The following is a 6,977-nucleotide window of genomic DNA, read 5'->3' on the forward strand; positions in this document are numbered from 1 at the left end:
CTACTTCCACTACAGTCCTACTACTACTACTACTATACTACTACTAATACTATTACTATTACCACTACCACTACCGCTACTTCTACTTCTACTACTTCTACTACTACCAAACAAAGGACAAAGGAAAGAGAGAATGGTGAAATATAATATCATTTCCTGAATACAATGTAAAAAAAAATTATAATAAAAATGCCAAAATTTTTGCTCTCTCGCTTTGCTTTCTCGCAGCTTTTTTTAAAGAGATAAATTTTGCCCGATACGCCATATCTGCCCCCTCAAAAATGTTGCCTCATTATATCACTGCCTGTTCATACCATGATACGACCGGAAAATTGTTGGCTCTTGCCCTCTCTGGCCACCGACCCCTGTTACGCCCATAGTGACTTAGCAAAGATATCGTGAAAAAAAATTGTAATAAAAATGTCAGAAGCTTTGCTCTCTCGCTTTGTTTTCTCGTTTTTTTTTAAAGAGAGATCATTTCTGCCCGATACGAAATATCTGTCTCCTAAAAAATGTTGCCTCATACCACTGCCTGTTCATACCGTGATACGACCGCAAAATATTGTTGGCTCTTGCCCTCTCTGGCCACCGACCCTGTTACGCTCTTAGTGACTTAGCAAAAGATATCGTGAAATAAGTCAAAGCGGTTTTAAAGGAATTTTGGTTTCATAGGCCACACGAACGATTTGCTATGGATACGTAAAAATGTAAAAAAAATAATAAAATGAAAGGTCCAGGTCACATTCCACCATGCTGACAAAAGCTCATCCAATGTGCGCGTAGTATAGGAAGCTTGGCTAGTTGCTTGTGGCGGTCGTTTTTTGTTAAATTAAATGGCGTACAGATGGGGGGGGGGGCTCTTGCCCCCTCAAAAATCATGAATAAGAAATAAAAAATGAATGGAAAAGGGAAAGAGAGAAGGGTGAAATACTATATATTATTTTCTGAATATTGTCCCAAAATCTAGAACTAAATTTGATATTTTGATAAAAGTATCGAAATTTTGTTCACTCGCTTCGCTCTCAACTTTTTATAACTTTTACAGGCTCCGGCACTGTTCACGACTAGTTCACGCATAGTTCACTACGAGTTAACAAATAGTTTACGAATTAACTGATTATTAGACGAACTGGTATTAGACCGAATGCATTTAGACCAAGTGGCTATCAAAATAGACCAAATGACAGTTAGACCAAATGAAAATTAGACCAATGACAATCAACCCAATAGGGTATTAGACCAATCGGCTGTTAGACCAAGTGGTCGTTAGACCAGGGGCCTGTTGCATAAAACTTTTTACCTGAGAAAACTCTGGTAAAAACTGAAAACTAAGGTTAGTCTGATATCTGCCATTGACCTTAACACAGGGCAAAAACTCCGGTAAAAACAACCTGAGTTTTCTCGGGTAAAAAGTTTTATGCAACTGGCCCCAATTGGCTATTAGACCAAGTGGTCATTAGACAAATTGACTATTAGACCAAGTGGTAAATAGACGAAATATGAATTGGACTAAGTGGGTTTAGCCATAGGCGGCGGAGGCGGGGGGGACGTGTCCCCCCCCTAAAGTTTAGGTGGGGGGGACGGTCCCCCCCAAAATTTTTGCTTGTCAATTTTTTTTCCTGCGTCCCCCCCTAAATTCACGTGGACCCCCTTGACACGTGTGTTGTCCCCCCCTAAAATTTAGGTTGATGACCTTTTTTTTTTTTTTTTTTTTTTTTTTTGCTTCTCAAAAATTTTTGGGGCGCTTGTCCTATTTTTTACATGTGTCCATCCCAAAATTTCAGGTGGACACCCCCTAAATTTATTGGCTTCCGCCGCCAATGGGTTTAGCCCAATGATGATGATTAAACTAAGTGATATTGGAACAACCGTCAGTAATCCTGATGAATAAGGTTAGCATAGTTCATCCAAAGTACACACGATATTAGCACATAGTCACCGCCTCCCCACCCTGAACATCACAATTCTATGTTCAACAGCCAATCCAAATCAAGATTTCCATTAATGACAAAATTAAACATAAGTTCAATAGTAATTTCATAATCATAATAAATTTCTGATGCATGCAGGACATGAATTTACCTGGGGCTACCGTTTCATCCGCAGTGGTGGGCTCTTGCATTGTTGTCATTGGTGTTGATGGTGGAGGTTGTGACGTAGTATCGGGTATTGGAGTGGTTAAGTCAGTAGTAGCTGTGCCTTGGCTTGGGGTTGCAGCATTGCTTGTTGTCGGAGGATGTGTGGTTGGTGTATCTGAAGTAGTTGATGGTACCACTGTGGTAGGCGTGTTTGAAATATAGGTTGTATATACAATAATAAACAGGTATCAATGGCAATGTTATATTACTAGCTTGATTTTGAACAATAAGAGGAGCTATAATCAAATTTTGTGCATATGTAACATATTGTCATGTACAACGCTCACTTAGCTTGTAGTAACGCCCAAATACACCGTTGCATGGCATTAGGAGGTGAGGTCACAATACGATTCAATTCATTTCGCTCAGTAAAAATGATGGTGACAATGACAATGAATGACCATTGCAATGGATTTGTTAGACCCATGCCACACTTATTAGGGTATTGGAGCCGTTTCATCCAAATTTTACAATGTATTCTTTTTTTGCATTTTAAATATTTACATAATAGATATAAAGAAAAGAAGACGCAAAAGAGGAGGGATGAGGTAAAAAGGAAGTAGAAGATGTGGTAATGAAGAAGAAGTAGTAGAAAAAGGAAGAAAAGGCAGGAAATGCACCGATAAATCGGATACTAAACATAAAGATAAAAATAGACGATAAGAGAAAGAAAAGAAACTCAAAGAAAGTTAATTCCAGGTGATCGAATATTCATTTCAGTCATTTTATCATTTGTATATACCCGGGGTACATACACAAGAGAGAGAGAGAGAGAGGGGGGGGGGGTGATTTATAGAGAAAGGATATACTTATAAGAAAAACAAGGAAACTATGCTGTATAGCTAGCGAGAACATTTCATTATCAAATGACATTTTATTAATTTGTTTACAAGTTTTCGGCATTACTCCTATTTGTTTAAGATCGGTATGCTCGATCTGTAATGAACATCATAAGTCAGAAAAAACCATTCTTAAACAAATAGGAGTAATGCCGAAAATTTGTAAACACGCTATTATTTCCTTCTATTAAAGTCTCTTCAGTTACTAAAATTTGACTAGGTTAAAACGACTTTTGCGGCTGGTGGTATTAAGGAGTTAATTCATTTTGAATGAGCTAGGTATCTTGATAGAATATTTCTTGAGAAGTATTTTCCTTTCTTTTTTTAAAAAGGGCATTGATATAATTAATGAAGTTAGTCTCCCATAACTTCAATATTACAAACATTACATACTCTCATCTTCCGTGGATTATTCGAATACCGAACCGGAGACAATAGGTAGTTTATGGTAACCACATCTAAATCTACTAAGAATAATTCGTTCAGGTGAAATACGCGTTTAGCCTGCTGTGGGATTTTGCTTTACGCTTTCAATATCTTTGCTCCCTTTTCGTAGAATACTGCAGGGAAAAACTTTTTAAATATTTCAGCTAAACTCCGAGGCGTTGTACAACATAATTAGCGAATATTCCTATTCGTGCAATGGTGCAAGATTTCGAATTAAGCAAAAGAAAGGGACACTTTATTTTACTCGGCTAACGCCTCGTTGAATAGAGCATCTTTCTTTCACCTTATGTAGTCGAGTTATTTTAGCCCAAAATGTGACCAAACTTGAAATAAATTTCAATATTTTTTTTTTCACCACAATGCATTTCAGTGATGTCCCCAGTACAACATACTAAAAGTCCCAAACTATCCGAATAGGGGAAAGGCATGTAATTTGCATAAATCCAAGTTGGCTGCCAAAATAATTGATATGCCTTATCCTTGATAATTTTTGTACAGACGATGGGAAAATCTTGAATGAATACGCAATTCACTATGATTTTTAGATTTTTTAGTTTTTAGAAATCGATCGCACTCGTTTTCGGGACGGCCCGGTTTATAGTTTTCAAAAAATGTGAGAATTTATGCCAAACTTTCCATGTTATCTCGCTAAGTTGATTTATAAATTGTTATATGTCAACTTGGCGAGATATTTGAACTCTCGACAGGCCTCGGACACTTCATATATCGCCATGTCGATACACCATGTTTTATAAGACGACTTGGCAAGATAAAATATCTCGCCATGTTGACATATAACGTATTATAAGCCAACTAGGCAAGATAACATATCTCATCAAGTCGATGCCACTCTAAAGGCTCCGTAGTTTTCTACAAAGCAACTTATATGTTAATGAAATCTCTTGGAAAAATTAGAGGAAGCATTGCTCGGCATGCTGCATGCAATAACGTTCAAGAACATGAAATCATAGTGCCGCAATAGCCTGTCGAAGGTAACCCCTTATTTGCAAAGGTGGAATGAAAAGAAAGAAGCCTGTTACGAAAAGGCGCTCAATCCCATCCGACCCAAAACGTATCGCCTTATGAACCCGGGGTTACTTGGGTGCTGAAGCACAACAAAAAAATCCTTGGGGTGTTGCATGTATATTCCCCATAGAGAGCACCCACAGGTATCCTGAAAGTGACCTTCATTTCGTTTATATTGAACCTCCTTTTCTTTTTTTCTTGATTATAATTTCTTTTTAGAAAAAGGAAAAAGATGAAAATATTGAGTTGAAATGTTTGAGTAGCCATTATTTCAAATTATGGACAATTGAAATTCCTATACGACATTTATTTTCCCAAGTGGGATATTACTCTCTCTAATTGGACATACAGTTCCCTATGAGACTTTTGGTTTCCCTAATCGGACATTTGATATAGCTTTATGGACACTTTGAACCTACAGGGAAATCTGAAATCCTTTATCAGACATCCATATTCTTATGCGGACATTTGTTCATGCATGTATACGGACATTTGAAATACCTACATGTATATGGACGGTTGGTTCCAATCTGCGGACACTTGACATGTTTGACCTGGAAAACCTATACTACAACAACGACAACAACAGCAACTACTACTACTACTAATTCTACTACTACTACTTCTACTTCTACTACTACTACTATGCTATACTACTACTACTACTACTACTACTTCTACTTCTACTACTACTACTACTACTACTACTACTACTACTTCTACTACTTCTACGACGACGACCTCTTCTATAACTGTTGGTCCTCCTGTCAGTACCACTACAGTTACTTCCACTACCACCACCAATATTTGTTTTTGTGCCAGTGTAACCTACCATCATAATTCAGAATAAAACCATTTCCAGAAGAAACGCTCTCAAACCAAACCGTAAATGATGACACCGGTTCGGACATCCACGTTCGCCGTTCGGTAAAGTTTTCATTCAGGCCCCCGGCGGAGATGGTGATGACGTCACCACCACCTAGGCTAATGGCGGGAAATGTGATTTGAACCCGTTGCGTGGAACTAAGCGTGACTGTCCATTCCTGGCTGTCATTAGAGACGTATATACCTGGGAAGTTGTATGACGTAAGTGATCCGCTGTTCCCGGTCAAAGAAAAACCTTCGGAACCGAGCCGAGCTAAAACATGAATGACAATCATGGAAAAGTTCCATTACAGTCATTTTTCCATATCGGGAGAACAGGGGCATGCAGGCCTACATGGCTTTAAAGAATTTGTTAATGTACAATTTGATTTTTATTATCTACAATGTTTTCTTCACCATGTATTTTTTTCTTGACAAATACACCAAATTATTCACCGAAAAAGACCCCGCCCCCCAAAAAGAGAAGCTTGGAGGAGGGGGACATCATCCCAAAACCACAGGTAGTAGGCCTGTCTGTGCACTTAATTGGATGTCTGAATTAAGAATCTTAGGGAAAGGGCCTGGAACCATTAATTTGAACAATAGAACAAAAACACAAAACTATTTTAAAAAAAATATTATTTCAAATTGTTAATTTGTTCCTTGCATATGACTAGGCTATCAATAGCTCTGCTACAGCCTGCAGACACAAAACGTATACAAGTAGTAGGCACAAAGTGGCTGTTCAAATACGCGACTACTCTCCCCTACAGTAATCGATTTTGGACGATAAACGTACAGAAGCCTACTCTACGAGGTCGAAAAAAAAATTAAGTTCACCAACATGACTTCAGATCAGGTGGCTTGATGTGTCCTGACTTGAGGTCAACTCTCAGGTGTGCATTACCATTGCTGCCTATATATATATATATATATATATATATAGGCGAAAAATTACAAGACGATTTGACGTTGCTGATAGACCACAATTTTAATCCCCGAGCTTTCGGCCTTAGGCCTTCTTCATGGGTTCTATACAAAAATGAACGAAACAAAATCAATAGTACAGAAGGAGGAACAGATGGACATATACATGTACATATAGTACTGATGTGATAAATGACGTTTTACGTATACAATATATGCAAATACATATACATACATATACAAAATACATGCACATATAAACATAAATACATATATATATATACATACATATGCACACATACACATATGATGTACAAACATGACGAATATATAGAAATAAATATGTATCTAATGTGGGGTAATACATGCACATATAAACATAAATACATATATATATATACATACATATGCACACATACACATATGATGTACAAACGTGACGAATATATAGAAATAAATATGTATCTAGTGTGGGGTATGTACATGTATATGTCCATCTGTTCCTCCTTCTGTACTATTGATTTTGTTTCGTTCATTTTTGTATAGAACCCATGAAGAAGGCCTAAGGACGAAAGCTCGGGGATTAAAATTGTGGTCTATCAGCAACGTCAAATCGTCTTGTAATTTTTCGCCTATAAGTAGTTGGTACAAGACACAGTAGTCATGTTAAAGAGTGGATGCATGTTTACATTTATATATATATATATATACATGTATATATATATATATATATATA

Source organism: Lytechinus variegatus, chromosome 17 (assembly GCF_018143015.1).
Source record: "Lytechinus variegatus isolate NC3 chromosome 17, Lvar_3.0, whole genome shotgun sequence".
Lineage (NCBI taxonomy): Eukaryota > Metazoa > Echinodermata > Echinoidea > Temnopleuroida > Toxopneustidae > Lytechinus > Lytechinus variegatus.